This window comes from Notamacropus eugenii, chromosome X, assembly GCF_028372415.1.
Source record: "Notamacropus eugenii isolate mMacEug1 chromosome X, mMacEug1.pri_v2, whole genome shotgun sequence".
NCBI lineage: Eukaryota > Metazoa > Chordata > Mammalia > Diprotodontia > Macropodidae > Notamacropus > Notamacropus eugenii.
The window spans coordinates 22,454,863-22,473,246 of NC_092879.1; positions in this window are offsets into that span (position 1 = coordinate 22,454,863).

An 18,384-nucleotide genomic window follows, 5' to 3' on the forward strand; every position below is an offset into this window, starting at 1 on the left:
AATACTAGACTTGTACACCAAAGAGATAAAAGGAAGAGGAATAGGATTTACATGTACAAAAATATTTATAGCAGCTCTTTTTGTGGCAGTAAAGAATTGGAAACCAAGGAGGTGCGCATCAATTGGGGAAAGACTGAACAAGTTATGGTATATGAATGTGATGGAATACTACTGTGCTATAAAAAATGATGAAAGGGATAGTTTCAGAGATACCTGGGAAGACTTGTAGGAACTGATGCAGAGTGAGTTGAACAAAATCAGGAGAACAATCTATATGGTAACAACATTGTAAAGACAAATAAGTTAGAAAGATGTAAGATAATGATCAACCATCATGATGAAACATGTTACCTACCTCTTGATAGAGAGGTGATAGACTCAAGATGTAACATGAGTCACAGTTTTGGACATGGACAGTGGGTAAATTTGTTTTGTTTTACTATGAACACTAAAATTCATTTATCAGATCATAATACTTCATTATTCCATCTTTTCCTCTGCCTTACAGCCCTGTTCTTTGTCCCTACTCTGTCCTCTCGGTTCTTTCCTAGGTCATCACCCCTGAACTGACTACACACACTCTTTTCCTTTCCCTATCACAACCCTTTAGTGAACCAGTTCAACTCCACACTATGCTCCACACTCGAATTCCTTGCCTTCTTATCCTACAGGGTCTCCTCCAAGCTTATGTTCCTCCACTGCAGCAAGACGGTCCTTTTACACCTACCTAATGGCTTCACTATTCCACACACAGCAGTGGCTATTTCAAACTTTTTCATCTCCAAGTCTCCCATGGCTTCCCCACCCTCCTCCCTCTTAGCTGAAAACCTTGCCACATACTTTGCTGAAAAAAATTAAAGCCATTCCCAGAGAGCTCTCTTTTCCCCTCTCTTTAATTTTACATCACTCATCACACCTCTCAGATTGGCTAATATGACAAAACAAGAAGATGATAAATGTTGGAGAAGATGTGGGAGAGTTGGAACACTAATACACTGTTAGTGGAGCCATGAGCTGATCCAACCATTCTGGAGGGCAACTTGGAACTATGCCCAAAGGGCTACAAAAATGTGCATATCCTTTTACCCAGCAATATCACTTCTGAGACTATATCCCAAAGAGATCATAAAAATGGGAAAGGATTCCACATGCACAAAAATATTTATAGCAGCTCTCTTTGTGGTGGCCAAAAACTGGAAATCGAAGGGATGAGCATCAATTGGGGAATGGCTGAACAAACTGTGGTATATGAATGTAATGGAATACTATTATGCTATGAGAAATGGTGAACAGGAAGACTTCAGAGAGGCCTGGAAGGACTTGTATGAACTGATGCTGAGTGAAAGGAGCAGAACCAGGAGAACTTTGTACACAGCAACAACCACAGGGTGTGAGGAATTTTTCTGGTAGACTTAGCCCTTCACAGCAATGTAAGGACTTAAAAAATTCCCAATGGACTCGAGGCAAAATGCCTTCCACATCCAGAGAAAGAACTGTGGAATTGGATCACAGAATGAAGCAGACTATTTTCTCTTGTGTTACGTTTTGGTTTGTTTTTTTTCATTGTTTCTCCTATCCATTTTGATTCTTCTATGCAATGTGACTGAGGTGAAAATGTATTGAATAAGAATGTATGTGTAGAACTCATATAAGATTGCACACCGTGTCAGGGAGGGAGGGGGCAAGGAGGGGAGAAGAAGGGGAAGAAAATCTAAGATTTATGGAAGTGATTGTAGGAAACTGAAAACAAAGAAATTTAAAACAAAAAACAAAGCAAAATAAAATTTACATCACTCAGACGCCTTCTTCCACTCTCTCCTCCTTCCCTTCGGTCTCACACAGAAAAGTGGCCGTTTTCCTTGACAAGGCAGACCCTTCTACATGAACAAGTGATCCCCCATCTTCTTCAGAAGACTGCCTCCTTTATCATCCCCATTCTCTCACTAATACTCAGTTGTTCCCTACCTACTGACTGCTTCCCTACTGCCTACAAACATGACCATGTCTCCCCAATCCTTAAAAAACTCTCACTTGATCCATTCATCCTGGTTTGGATATCCATCCGTATCATTCCATACCTCTCCTTCCTTTTGTAGCTACACTCCTTGAGAAACCCATCTACACTAGGTGCCTTCACTCCCTTTCCTCTCACTCTCTACAGTCTGGCTTCTAACCTCATCACTCAACCAAAACTACTCTCTCCAAAGTTACCAGTGATCTCTTAAATGCCCAATCCAATAGTCTTTTCTCAGTCCTCATCCTTCTTGACCTCTCTGCAGTCTTTGGCACTGTTGATCACTCCCACCTCCTGGATTCTCTCTTTTCTCTACATTTTAGTAACACCACTTTCTCCAGATTCTCCTCCTGTCTCACTGTTCCTTCTCGATCCTTTGCTGGATCTTCTGCCAGGTCACAACTACTAACCATGGGTAGACACCAAGAGTCTGCCCTGGGCTCTCTTCTCCCTCTACTGTCTCTCTTGGTGATCTAGTCAACTCCCATAGGTTCAATTGTCACCTCTATGCAGATAATTCTCAGATTTATCCAGCCCTAACCTCTCTCTGGACCTCCAGTCTTGTATCACCAAGTCAACATTTATAAAACTAAACTCATTAACTTCTCCCCACCCTTTCTAACTTCCATATACCTATCTTGATCTTCCTTCTTATTATTGAGCTTTTTATGGTCAGGTTCTTTTTTTGTTGTTGTTGTTGATTGTTCATTTTTCCAGCCTATTTTTTGACTTTGAATTTAATGCTAAATTTAGGTTCTGTTCACTGAGTGCAGGGTGGGGAGGCACACTGTCCCAAACTTCAGGCTTTTTTGCATTGCTGCTTTTAGAGCTAGCTCTGGGAGTTTGGAAGTATCTGGTGCTTCCAGAGCAGTGTGATCCGGGAAGAGGTGTATTTACTCTCAGTTGGTATTTGCACTGGTTCTTACCCAGGAAGGGTCCCTGCTCCCTTATGACCAAAAGTGTTCCTCTCCACCCTTGAACTGTGACCTGGAAGCGGGTATAGGCAATGGAGTTGCCAAATAGAATCTGGTTTTGTGTCCAGTGCCAGCACAGGGGTCCCTTGTAATCTCCTTCTAACCAGATGTCACGTCCCCTTACCATCTCTAGCTTGAGAGCTCCCAAAGCTGCTGCTGCTTCTGTCACCACTACCTGGTCCCACCACTGGCATTTCACTATGGTGTTTCATCCACCCCCATATCACAGATCTCTCCTTCCAACCTCCTAAATTGTCTTGGGCTGAAGGAATGTCTCACTCTGACCTTTTGTTGACTCTGCCACTCAAGAATACAATTTGATATGTTATTTTAAAGTTGTTTGGAGGACAATGTTGGGAGAGCTTGGCTGAGTGTTTCCTCTACTCTGTCATCTACTTCCCCATTACATTCAAGGGCATCACCATCCTCCCTGTTACCTAAGCTCAAAATCTCTGTGTCATCCTTGACTACTCACTCACACTCAGCCCACATATTCAATCTGTGCTAAACCCTGTCATTTCTACCTTTCCAACATCTCTCAAGTACTCCCCCTTCTCTCCTCTGACACTGGCTCCACCCTGGTACACAGCCCCATCACTTTAAGCCTGGATAATTGCAATGACCTGATGGTTGGGCTGCCTGCCTCAAGTCTCTCCCTGCTCTACTCCATCCTTCATTCTGCTGTTAAACTGACCTTCCTAAAGCCCAGGTCTCACCTTATCACCCCTTCCTTCATTCGCTAAATTCCAGGGGCTCCCTAAGAATGAATATAAAATCCTGTTTGGCTTTCAAAGACTTTCCTTCTTAACCTGGCTGCTTCCTACCTTTCCAATCTTCTTTCACCTCCCCCAACCAATTACTCTGTAATCCAGTGACTGGTCTCCATGGTGTTCCTGGAACATGATATTCCATCTCTCAGCTCTGGGCATTTTCACTGGCTATTGCCCACACCTGCAATGCTCCTCCCTTACCTGCACCTCCTGGTTTCCCTGGCTTCCTTCAAGACTCAATTCAAATCCCAACTTCTACAGGAGGCCTTTGCTGATCTCCCCACTTTCTCTCTTCTCCCCATTAGCTTCTTCCCTCTGAAATTACTTACCATTTACATAGTATGGATTTTATATGTATATTGTTGTTTGCATGTTTGTGTCCCCAGTTAGAAGGTGAGATCATTGAGAGAAGGGATATTTTTCCCCATGTTTGTACTCTTGCCCCCCCTTCCTGCTAAACACACAGCACAGAGCTTAGAATATAGTAAGTACTTAATAAATGCTTATAGACCTCTAGGTATTTGGGTGAGGCTCTTTGAATCCAAACTTCCCAGAACAAATCCCCTTAATCAAAGCCACATGTGGTCCTCTAGGTCCTCAAGCATGGCCCTTTGACTGAATCCAAACTTCCCAGAACAAATCCCCTTAATAAAAGGATTTGTTCTTTAAAACTTGGACTCGGTTAAAAATCCGAACCCAAGAGCCTAGAGGGCCACATGTAGCCTCCAAGGTGAGGCCACAGTTTCCCTACCCCTGGAGTAAGTGGTGCAAGTGGATAGAGCTCATACTTGGAATCAGGAGGTGTGTGTGTTTGTCCTTCGTTACCAAAGAAGACCATGCCATCAGAGAAAATGATAACATGACTTGCACTTAGCTTTGAGTGAGGGAGGGCTGTGCAGGTCACCAGCCTCACTTCTCTTCCAAAGTTAGTAAGCTATGCTATCTGAATTCAGTGACTGGAGATGACCCAGGATGAGGCAATTGGGGTTAAGTGACTTGCCCAAGGTCACACAGCTAGTGAGTGTCAGGTGTCTGAGGTGAGATTTTAACCCAGGTCCTCCTGACTCCTGCACTAGTACTCTATGCACTGCACCACCCAGCTGCCCCCTGGAATCAGGAAGACTGAATTCAAATCTTGCTTTAAAATTTTACTTAGCTGTGTCACCCTGGGCAAATCACTTAACCTCTCTCAGCCTCAGTTTCCTCAATTGCAAAATGGGGATAATAATAGTACCACAGGATTGTTATGAGGATCAAATGAGATATGATAACATATGCTATGTTTGTCCATATAACTTTGTCAGTCTTAAAGCACCATGCAAACACTAGTTATTTTTATTATTATCGATCATTTTCTAATAACGGTTCTGTTCTTTCCTTTTTTTAATGGGGAAGTGTGTGTGGAAGAAAAAGTAGATGCTTATTCACTGAAAATTTTAAAAATACAATTTAAAAAGTAAATAGTAATTGAAAAAATAGTAACAGCATACTTGGCATTTTGGGCACAAGTTTGTCAGAAACCATTTTTATTCATTTGACATTATCCTAAATTCAGGGATTTAGAGCTAGATGGCACAGTGGATAGAGCACTGTGCCTGGAGTCAAGAAGACCTGAGTTCCATTACAGCTTTAGAAACTCATTAGGTGTGTCCCTGGGCAAGTCACTTAGACCTGTTTGCCTCAGTTTCCACATTTGTAAAATGTGGATAAAAAAGCACCTACTTCCCAGGATTGCTGTGGGGATCAAATGGATAATATTCGTAAAATGCTTCACAAACTTTAAAGCATATAAATGATAGCTATGATTATTAGAGAGAAGTGTCCAACCTGTAATAATTTCCCATAAACATCTCTCTCTACCCCAAGATATCTCAAACGAGTTAACATTTATTGTAATCTTAAAGAAGGAAAAAAGTCACAATATGCCATAATAGATAGCAATAATATTATATTCAAGTCAAAAAACATTTATTTATTAAGTGCCTGCCATGTGCCAGGTACTGTGCTGGGAGGGGAGGGCTGGCAGCCAGCCACAAAAGTGTTTCTATTATTTTCTATTATTCCCATTTTACAGGCGAGGAAATTGAGGCAAGCAGAAGTTAAGTGACTTGTCCAGGATCACACAGCTAGGAAGAACTACTCAATCCCTTCCTGGACCACTCCCCTCCTTTCTGAATGGAGAAGGGTAGGTCATAGCACCATCTCTTCCAGGGATGGGGAAGATCCTGATCTGAACTAGACAAGAAGCAGTTCTTTTGTCTTTGAATTCTTACACATTTTCCTAAAGGGAAAAGTCTGGAAAGTGTTTTAGATTGGGGGAAAAAATTGTTTCTTAGTACCTTCAATTGAATTATGTTAAGAAGGAGATTTTTAATATGCTTCCACAGAGCATGAAATGGGGGAAAAAAAATAAATGCTTGTTAGATTGGCCACCATATCTTGCTGGTGGCCAATGGCATTGGACTTGTGGTCCACCAAGACTATGGGGGCCTTTTCAGCCAGTGCTGCCTAGTCATACCTCTCCCTGGGCTTCTTATTGTCACGAGCTCTCCAAATCCAGAGGTAGTCCAACCCAGACCCATCACACTGTTCTTTGGTCACCTTGATTCTGTGCTGCCACATAACCACCTTCCTCCCTACCTCCCCAGCTTCCATCCACCACTAACTCTGGAAACAGTCATCAACTCCATTCCTGGAAAGGATGTGACAGTCAATTGCCCTATGGCTCCACTCACTATCCTTGGGGATTTTCCCAGACCAAAATACCCATCCATGACGCCACATCGCTATGTGTATTGTTTCCATTTATTAATAATACTATTTAGTATTTATATAGCACTTTCAGGTTTGCCAAGTGCTTTTATCTCATTTGATCCTCATAACATGGGGAAGGAGAGAAGAGTAGGTTCCATTATTATTCTCATTCGACAGATGAGGAAACTGAGAAAGAGAGAGATTAAATGACTTGCCCAGGGTCACAAAACTAGTAAATAGATATCTAAGGCACAACTTGAACTCAAGTCTTCATGACTCCAAGTCCAGTGCACTACCCACTAATACTGTATGCTCCTTGAGGGCAGGGTGTATCATTTTTTTCCTAGCTGTATCCATGGTTCTTAACACCAAGACTGGTACTTAATAAGCACTTAAATACTCTTACATTCATTCACCTAGTACCTGTTCAGCTTCTTTTTGAACCTGATTTCATATATCCAATCCTATATCTGCTCAATGGGCATACGAGTCAATCAGCTAACATTTACTATTGTTTTTGTTGTAGTAGCTTCAGGCAATTTACTAAATGGTGGAAATACAAAGAAAGGCAAAATACAATCCCTGCCCTCAAGGGGCTGGAAATCTAATGGGAAGACAATAAGCAAATTATTCACTGAGATTAAGAAGGTCTAAGAGAGAAAAGCATCTTGCAAGAAGAGACTTAAAGAAAACCAGGGAAGCCCCCAAGCAGAGATGGAGAGGGAGAGCATTCCAGGAATGAGGGATGGACAGTCAGAGAAAACACTTGGAATCTAGAGATGCAGTGACTTGTGGTAGGAACATCTACCTAGTAGGTCATTGTCACTGGATCATAGAGAATGTGTGGGGGTAAAAGGTATAAGAAGACTAGAAAGGTAAGGCTGGTTATAAAGAGCTTTGAATGCCAGAGAGGAGTTTATGTTTGATCCTGGAGACAATAAGGAACTCCTGGAGTTGATAGAGAAGAGGGGTAATGTAACGCCAATGTGAGACCCATAGCTGCTGCTATGAATATACATGCTCCATGGTTGGTTTACAAAATATAACACATTCTCCTCTCATACAAACTCAAACATTTTATTTTTATTTTACTATTATTATATTATTCATTCATTCATTCATTATTATTTGAAACATCCCTATTAGGATACCAGAAAGCAACATTTAGTAAGGTACTCATCACCAATCTAGGGAGCACCGACATTTCTCTCCTTCAAGCCTCTCCAGAAGCAAGTTCCCCTGTAAGTTCTTCCATCAGCCTCTCTATTCTCTCCTCTGCCCACCCCTTTTCCTCCAAACAAGACAATATATACTGTTTCCAATTAAAGATTCAGCACTTGATTAGCTGAGTCAAGAAGCTTGGAAATCAGCACTTAATTGGGAAGATGTGGGAATCCCTGTGGTGCAGAGCCACTAAGCTCCATGTGAGGCCTATCAATGGGCAGGGAAGATCCTTACAGGTGGAATGGTGAGATTTGTCCTTTAGGAAGACAGCTGAGTGGAGAATGGACTGGAGTAGGGAGGGCCTTATGGCAGGCAGCCCCACCAGCAGCTACTGCAATAGTCCAGGCATGAGGTGACTAGAGTCTGCACCAAGGAGGGGGCAGTGTCAGAGAAGAGAAGGGGGCATATACAAGAGATCTTACAAAGGTGAAATGAACAGAACTTGACCACTGATTGGATATGGGGGATTACAGGGAGTGAGGAGTCAAAGATGACACGTAGGTTGCAAGCCTGGGTGACTGGAAGGAAGGTGGTACTTTTGACAGTGATAGAGAAGTTCAGAATGGGAGAAGGTTTGGAGGGAAAGACAATAAGTTTAGTTCTGGGTATGGTGAGTTTAAAATGTCTATTGGATATCAACTCAACATGTTTAATATGCATCTGGAGGTGTGAGACTAGAAATCAGGTTAAGGCTGGATGGACAAATGGATCTGAAAGTCATCTACATAGAAATAATTGAATTATCAGTGGGAGCTGTTGAGATAAGCAAGTGAAATAGTCTAAAGGGAGCAGGGCAGAGCCTTAGGGGACCCCCACCGTTGGCAGATGTGGTGTAGTAGATGATCTAACAACTGAGAAGGAACAACCAGATAAGTAAGTGGAACCAAGAGAAAGTAGTGTCCTGAAAACCTAGAAAGAAGAAAGTGTCAAGAATAAGAGCGTGATGCAGTATCAAAGTTTGCAGAAAGGTCAAGAAGGTTGAACACTGAGAACAGGCCATTAGATTTGGCATTTAAGAGATCAGCAGCTCCTGCTGAATAATAAAATTGGAAGTTTGAGCAAAAAAAAAGGTTAAGAAGAGAGTAAGAGGGAAAGAAGAGAAGGCACCAGTTGTAGATGACCTTCTCAAGAAGTTTAGCCCCCCAAAGGGAAGAGAGATAAAGCACCATGTCTAGTGGAAATGGATGGATCAAGTAGAGTTTCTTGAGGATGGGAGACATGACCATGTCTATATATGCCAGGCAAACAACCAGTAAACGGCAAGTGACTGAAAATTAGTGAGAGAGTAGAGATGATAGTGGGGCAGAAGGCACCATGATGATATGAGATGAGAGAGAGAGAGAGAAGAAAAAGGAGCTTATGAGGAATGGTCTCAATTTTTTTCAGTGAAATATGAGGCAAGGTTCTCAGCTAAGAGGGTTGGGGCAGGGAGAGCCACGGGAGTTTTAATGAGGGATGAAAAGCTGCTGTTGTGAGTGGAATAGTGAATCAATTAAGGAAGTAAAAAAGGATTGCTTTAGTGATCAAAAGCATCAAATATTGGTTAAAAATTAGAGAGATTAATATAACACACTAAATAAGAGATTCAGAAACAAGAGAACTCAATAACTTAGTGTTTGATTAAGTGGAAAGCATAAGTTACCCAGGGAAAACTGCCTATTTGATAAAAACTGGTGGGAAAACTAGAAAGTAATCTAGCAGAAATTAGACTTAGACCAGTATCTTATATCACACTCCACAATACGTTCTAAATGGATATGAGACATAAATAAAGATAAAACCATTTTTAAAAATGTAGAAGAGGAGACAGATGATATATTTCTCATAGTTGTGGGTAAGAGATGTATTTTTATGTAAATAGTATTTTATTTTTTCCAATTACTTGAAAAGATAGTTTTCAACATTCATTTTTATAAGATTTTGAGTTTCAAATTTTTCTTCCTACCTCCCCACCTCATGTGCCATTGTGTTAAACATATTTCCACATTAGTCATGTTGTAAAAAGAAGAATTAGAACCAAAGGAAAAAAAATAAAGTGAAAATAGCATTCCATTTTCAATCTGCATTCAGACTATCAGTTCTTTCTAAGAGATATATTCTTAACCAAACAAAAGATAAAGGCATTACAGAAGATGAAATGGATAACTGATTACTTGAAACTGGAAAGCTTCAAAAGGAACAAACAGTTCTCAAAAGAACTACCAAGTATTCACAACCACATGAAAAAATGTTCCAAATCACTAGTAATAAGAGAAATTGAAAATCAAAACCACTCTGAAGTTTTACCTCACATCCTACAAACTGGCAAAAATGACAAAAATGGCCACGGTCAATGTTGGCAAGGTTGTGGGAAGATAGGCACACTAATACACTGTTGGTGGAGCTTAGAACACAATGAGTAGTATTTATTATATAGGCTTTCTTTGAAATGGAAATTTATTGCTGTATATTTTGAATCCTCTCATTCTGCTATGTACATGGCAATGCTTTTTTTCTTATTCATATGTAAGTTTATATGTTTCTTTTTTTTTCTTATTGTATATTTAAGTTTTTGTATTTAAAATAAAGAACAAAAAAGGGGGGGAGAGTTGCAATAGATAGAGCACTGTAATGGCAAGTAAAATAGGATCTTTTATTGTTTTTGTTTTATTAAAAGTGCCTCTAATTGAATAATGTGATTAAGGAGGATCTTTCCCATCCATTAATGAACCTGCCTATCGTGGGAAGCTTGATTAGGGGAGTTGTTTTGTAGGAGGGTCCCAAGTATCTTTTGTTTTTTTCTGTTGAGGGACTGGGTCAGAGGGCTATACCCTCTGGCTCTGAAAAGTGAGATTTTACTTTGGGACTTATTGACTGGAAGGAGCCCCCAGGCTAAAACCCAGAAGCTGATACTTCCTTCTCTGGTAACTGTGTATGTATGTAATACACATTCCATAGTGTTCTCAACAGACCATCATCAATCAATGCTGAGGCCATTGACCATTTACCTCAGGTTGAAGTCAATCCCTCCTTAGTTGAACTTCCAACTGAAGAAGAGGACCATTAGGTTCCTGCTGATTCTATTCCAGCCGAGATTTACAAGGCAGGGGGACCATTGCTCGCACAAAAGCTAACTGAAATTTTGCAGGTTATATGGCAAGGGGAGGTTATCCCCCAGGAGTTCAAGGATGGCTCCATTGTCCATAAGGGTAAAGAGAATAGATTGTCCTGTATCAATCACAGGGGGATCTCTCTCTTAGTCATTGCTGGCAAAATTCTTGCTAGAGTCCTCCTTAATAGGCTGATCCTTCACCTGGAAGATGGTGGCTTCAGAAAGGGCCAAGGAACCGTCGATATGGTGTTTGCTGCCCGACAACTCCAAGAGAAATGCCAGGAGCAGAACAGAGGTCTGTACACAACATTTGTGGATCTGACCAAGGCCTTTGACACTGTTGTGAGGGCTTATGGAAAATTATGTCAAAATTTGGTTGCCCAGAGAAGTTCATCAATATTGTACATCAATTTCATGATGGCATGTTTGCCCAGGTTCCGTATAATGGACAAAGCTCTCGTGCCTTCCTAGTCACCAATGAAGTGAAACAGGGCTGTGTGCTTGCTCCCATGCTTTTTAGCATGATGTTTTCAGCCATGTTGATAAATGCTTTCAATGAGGATGAACACAGCATCAAGGTCAGCTACCATACTTATGGTAAGTTCTTCAATTTGAAAAGGTTACAAGTCAAGACCAAAGTGGAGGGAGTGTTAGTGCATGATTTTCTGTTTGCAGATGATTGTGCACTCAATGCAGCCTCTGAAGCTGAGATGCAACAAAGTATGGATCAATTCTCTGCTGCCTGTGCTAATTTTGGCCTAATAGTTAACACCAAAAAAACACAGGTGCTCCATCAGCCACCACCACACCATCCATATGTGGAACCATCAATTACAACAAATGGAGAAGTTTTGAATGCTGTGGATAAGTTCATTTACCTTGGTAGAGTACTTTCCAGGGATGTACACGCTGACAATGAGGTTGATGCACACATTGCCAAAGCTAGCTCAGTGTTTGGGAGGCTCTGAAGAAAAGTTTGGGAGAGAAGAGGTATTAGCCTGACTACCAGACTGAAGATCTACAGAGCCATTGTGCTGACCTCATTGTTGTATGCCTGTGAAATATGAACAGTTCTACCAGTACCATGCCAGGAAACTGAATCGCTTCCATTTGAACTGTTTTGGGAAGATTCTGAGGATCACCTGGCATGATAAGGTACCAGACTCTGAAGTCCTTGCTCCAGCTGAACTGCCAAGTATTCAAACTATGCTTCAAAGAGTGCAATTCCAATGGGCTGGCCACGTGGTTTGAATGCAAAATGTACACTTGCCAAAAAGACTGTTTTATGGAGAACTTGCATGGGGAAGACAATCACATGGTGGCCAAAAGAAACAATACAAGGACACTCTCAAGGTCGCCCTCAAGAACTTTGGATTTGACTGTGCAACATGGGAGATACTGGCACAGGACCACTCAGCATGGCATGAAAAGGTGCTGTACTCTTTGAGCGAAGCAGAATTGAGACAGCACAAAGTAAACGCAGGACGCGCAAATTCGGGATATCCACCCCAAATATTCAAATGGACTATCTGTGCCCAACCTGTGGTAGAACATTCTAAGCTCGTATTGGTCTGATTAGCCACAGTCGGACACACTGAAATTTCACTTTACAGTGGTGATATCATTTTGGTCCTCTTCGAAGATGAAGGACAACAACCAACCAACCATGTATGTATTGGTCAGACATTTTGGAAGCATGTCTGTTGACTTTTGATTTCTCTGTATTTTCTCTGAAATTTTGATTTTTATTTTCTGTGATACCTGTACTCAATTAAAGTGATTGTTAACCCCTCAAAAGTTGACTTTCCTTTTATGAATGCAGATCTAAGAACCTGTGATAGCAGGTCCCCCTGTGCTTACTGGGGTGCTTACTGTTACAAGCACTTGCTCTGGAGTCAGGAAGCACTTAGTTCAAATCCAGCCTCAGATATTTGACACTTACTAGCTGTGTGACCTTGGGCAAGTCACTTAACCCCAATTGCCTCTCTCTCTCTCTCTCTCTCTCTCTCTCTCTCTCTCTCTCTCTCACACACACACACACACACACACACACACACACACACACACAAGAAATGATGTACGTGATGAATACAGGGAAACATGAAAAGATTTATATGAACTAATGTAGAGTGAAGTAAACAGTCAAGAAAACAATAGACAAGAAAACAATACTGTTGTAGTAACTACAACAGTATAAATAGACATACCAGTGATATACCAAAAAAAAGTCAAAAGTAGATTTAACAAAATTCTAAAGATCAAAAAGGACTCAAAATGGTGAAAGATGAGAAGACACTCCCAACCTACTCTTTGGTGGAGGGGGATGGTCCGCAGGTGTTACACACTGCACAAGTTTTTGGACTTTTCCAGTGTGTCTATCAATTATGCTGATTTTTTTCTTTCTCTTTTAAAAAAACCCAACATTATTTTTCATATGGGATAGCTTCTGGGAAGGTGGAGGGGAAGGGATACATGGAATATTATGGTGATGTTTAAAAAAAGAAAACAAACCATCAATTTAAAAAATTTTAAAGGACTGCCTTGTTTCAGTGAGGGTCTAGTTGAGCTTAGGTTATTGTTGTTTGTTCTTCATTCTCAAAGAAGACCATGACATCAGGAAGATGAAGGCATGACTTGTCTGTGATTGGATTTAAGTGAGGCAGGGCTGTGCAAAGTTACCAGCCTCACTTTCTCCTCCTGAGCCTTCTGGGTGCAGTGGCCAGATATTGATCAGGACAAGTGAGGTGGTCCCCTGAGATTAGGTAACATAAACATATAGTGGACCCAGTCAGCACCAGTTTCCTGATTTTCCCTTTCTCTGTTCAGCAACATATGAGTAGGAGCAAAGGTGGTATTTGTTGGGAATAATCCAAGGCTAGGATTTAGAAGGACAAAACCTTCAATAAGAATAAAAGGGTAAGGGACTCAAAAGAAGGAGACAGTGCCAAAAAGAAAAGAAAAACTTCACAATGTACCCTATGTGTATAATTTGTCTGTGTACATGTTGTGTTTCTTATCCCCCAACCCCAATAGAATGTAAACTCATGGAAGGCAGGGACAGTGATCTTTTTTTTATATATCTTTGTATCATCAGTATCTAACACTGTGTCTGGCACATAGGAGGTACTTTAAAAATTCTTGCTTAATAAATAAGCACATACAGTGTACCCCTTAATTCAGAAGTTCCTTGATGGCTGTAATGATGTCAATATTCACCTTTCTATCCCCAGCCACCACTGTGCGAGAACTGAAGTCTCCTCCAAGCCCAGTGTCAAAACTTGCGAACCAGTAGGAGGTTCTTAAATAGCCTCAAATGACTGAGATGGTAAAAGGACCCTAAGCTGTCTTTAATCTTCAACTACATCCCAGGAAAATGAAAGAATTTGCAGATGAGCTTCCTGGGTGACATTTTAAACAAGAATGGAAGGAGACTGAACATGGTTTTGAGTTAAAAAAAAAAAGAGAGAGAGGGGCAAGTGTGTGGCACAGTGGCCCTAGAGTTAAAAGGACCTAAGTTCAAATCCAGTCTCAGACACTTTCTAGTTGTGTGACCTTGGGCAAATCACTTTACCATGATTGCCTCAAAAAAATAAAAAAAAAGGAGGCTGGTGCCCAACTTTTTAACCTCAGGATTACATGCCAGCTAACCCCAAAGCTATAAATGTCTGTTTTCAAGATCTGATTAATAGTCTCTGATCTGTGTTCAGAAAAGAAAATAGCAGGGGGTAGCCAGGAACTACAGGGCCCTGGGAAAAGGTCCCTTCTTAGGACTCTGAATAGATAAAACTGTACTGTAAGGAATGAAGAATATGAAGAATTCAAAGAAATATGGAAGGGCTTGCATGAAGCAATGCTGAACAAAACCGAGCCAAAAGAGCAGTAACCACAACTTTAGCTGAAGACGTCTTTAAAAAACAACCAGACTCAGATGAAAAGCACGGGGCCACTCTGTTACTGACTCATAATGCCCACACTCATCTGTTCTTTTACTAAAGGGGAAATGACCTAGCTGCAAAGATGTTGCACATATTGTTGGCACCAGCACTGGTTTTTTTCTTCTTGTTTTATTGCTTTGGGGGGAATTTATTTGGGATCGGGATGGGGATCTGTATGCTGTGTTGAGGCAAAATTAGTCAATGGAAGGAAAATGAAAATGATACCTCTCCCAGAAACTTTAAGGAATCTGGTGACTGATGTGACATGGTGTAGAAGAAAGGATGCTAGATTTGGATTTATCTCATAAATTCCAATCGTCTCTCAGGCCCTTGGTATCTTTGAGTGAGGCATCTTAAGTCTCTAAATTGCACTAGATGACCTCTAAGATCCCTTCCATCTCTAAAGCTGTGATCTCACAACTGAGCTGACTGAAATATTGACAAATTTAGGCTATCTAACCTAATAAGGGCCTCCATTGCTTCAAAGAAATCCTGTTACACTCGTTTAATTGATTGTCACCTTAATCCATCTTCTTCAGCTAAATGCTCCCTCAGTCATATCCTCTCTTTAGTCTTCCTTTCCCTTTTTTGAGGTAATCAGGGTTAAGGGACTTGCCCAGGGTCACACAGCTAGTGTCTACGGTCAGATTTGAGCTCAGGTTCTCCTGATTCCAGGGCCATTGTGCTCTATCTATTGTGCCACCTAGCTGCCCCTTCCTCTCTCTAATCTTAAAACTCTCCCTATCTACTAGTTCTTTCCCTAATGCCTACAAAGACCAATCTCCTCCATCCTTAAAAAGCTTTCACTAATCCTTACTACTCCCTCAAGCTGTTGTCCTATATCTCTCCCCCTTTTCTCAGGCAAATAGGTTGAAAAAGTTGTCTATGCTTACTGTCTGCAGTTTCTCTCCTCTCACATATTCCTTAATCCTTTGAAATCTGGCTTCTGATCTCACTGCAAGTACTCTCTCCAAAATGACCAATGGTTTTTTCATTGCTTATGGTCTATTCTCAGTTCTAATTTTTTCCACTTTTTTGCTGTATTTGACTTTATTGACCACTCTCTTCTTCTGGATACTCCATCTTCTCTGGATTTTGTGACTTTGCTCTCTCCTGAGTTTCCTCCCACCTGTCTGACCACTTCTCCCTCTCCTTCACTGACTTCCAGGTCATACCCCCTAACTATTCTATTCCCTCTTCTCTCTCCACCCTTTCTCTCTTAGTGACCTCATCCACATCTATACATCCAGCCCCAGTCTCATACCACTAATTGCCTATTGAGTATTTCAAACTGGGTGTCCTAAAGGGTGGTATCATAAGCTAATTAGTGGAGCATGGAGGGAATTAACTGTCATATCTATGGATAAGAGAAGAGTTCATGACCAAAAAAGAGACAGAAGTTAACAGGAGGTAAAATGGATAATTTTGATTACATAAAATTGAGAAGTTTTTGCACAAGCAAAATCAGTGCAGCTAAAATTGGAAGAAAAGCAGAAAACTGGTGGGGGAGGGAATCCTTGCAGTCAATTTTTCTGATAAAGGTCTCTTTCCTAAAATATATAGGGAACTGTGTCATATTTACAAGAGTAACAGTCATTCCCCCACTGGTAAATGGTCAAAGGATATGAATACGCAGTTTTCAGAGGAAGAAATCCAAGTTGTCAATAGGAGTGTGATAAAATGCTCTAAATCACTAATAATGATAGAAATGCAAATTAAAACAATCCTGAGGTACCACCTCATACTTATCAGATTAGGTAATGTGAGGAGAAAAAAAAAGAAAATGACAAATGCTTGTGGGGGCAAAAAAGGTACACTAATGCACTTTGGGTGGAGTTATAAACTGATCCAACCATTCTGGAAAGCAATTTGGAAATGTGCCCCAAAGGCTATTAAACTTTGCATACCTAGTACTATTACAACTAGAGCTATGCTCTAAAGAGACAAAAGAAAAAGGTAAAGGACTCATATGCACAAAAATATTTGTAGCAGCTCTTTTTTATGGTGGCAAAGAACTGAAAACTGAGGGGATGCCCATCCGTTGGGGAATGTCTGAACAAAGTATGATATATGTATGTGATGGAATAGTATTGTGCTATAAGAAATGATGAAGGGAATGGTTTCAGATAAGCCTGGAAAGATTTGTATGAATTGATGCAAAGCCAAGGCAGCAGAATCAGGAGAACAGTTTATTAAGTAATTACAATATTGTAAAGATAATCAGCTTTGAAAGACTTAGGAACTCTGATCAACACAATGGCCAACCATAATTTCAAAGGACTCAGGATGAAACAAGCTATCCACCTCCAGATAGAGAGCTGGTAGAGTCAATGTGCAGGATGAATTGTATTTTCTTTTCTTTTTCTTTCTTTCTTTCTTTTTTTCTTTCTTTCTTTCTTTCTTCCTTCCTTCCTTCCTTTGTTTCTTTCTTTCTTTTTCTTTCTTTCTTTCTTTCTTTCTTTCTTTCTTCCTTCTTTCCTTCCTTCCTTCCTTCCTTCCTTCCTTCCTTCCTTCCTTCCTTTCTTTCTATATGGCTAATGCAGAAATTTGTTTTACATTATTGCCGACTTGCACAACTTGGCAGTAGGTGCCAAAATTAAAATAGGCTAAACTTCTTCGGGCTGCAAAATAAATTTTTAGCAGCTCACTTTCCAAGTAAAGGTATAATTAATGATTAAACTAGTCTACAAATAAATCATATTTTAAAAAATAATACTCAATGAATATCAATTAATTACATTTATTACTTGAGATTTTTATTTATTATGAAATCACATTAATGTTAATAATCACTTTGCTAAGTGATACAGGTTTTAATACATTTTTCAAGTTCTCTTACTGTTTACATTTAGAATGGGACATATTACACTTCTTGTCAGCAATCAGCTTATCGTATTCCAGAATCCTATTTGAAATCAATTTCTTTAGAAATCTGAAAACTAACCTTAGTAACCACCTCATTTTCTGAGTTTACTTCCTTGAAAAAACCTTGTTCCCCACTGAGATTTTTTAACAATTTGGATGCTTTAATTTGTTTTTCATTGGTGTCCAATTTGCTTATGTCAAGATGTATTGATTTGAAATGATGACGAAGATTGTATTCCTTCAAAACAGTTATTACTTCTCGGCAAACAAGGCACAATATTTTGTCTCTTGTGTAAGTAAACAAGTATTTATTTGTCCACTCTGGATTAAACACTCTATATTCTGATTCAATCTTCTGTTTCTTTTTATCACCCATTTTACAAAGTCACCCCCAAAACTTTAATGTTGGAACCAAAAAAATCCCCACAGCAACTGCTGACATACAAAAAATACTGAACTGAGTGTCTGACCTTGGAGAGAATACCAGACACTTGTAACTTGGGGGGTGGCCTTGAAGCAAGGGAAGAGAACAAGCCCTCCTGCTATTGCCCTTCATTACTTAGTGGGTATTAGCTGCATTGGTGTGTGACTGCACTCAATTTGTCCCTGTTCAATGCCAGTAATGACTGAAAACACAAGAAAAAGATATGACTCTCACTCCTCTCAGACTAAAGACAGACTGAGTTGCCTTGGGTCCCATGACAAACAGGAGAGAGGGCCTAGTGGCAACCCATCCACCAAGTTACATGATGGGCAC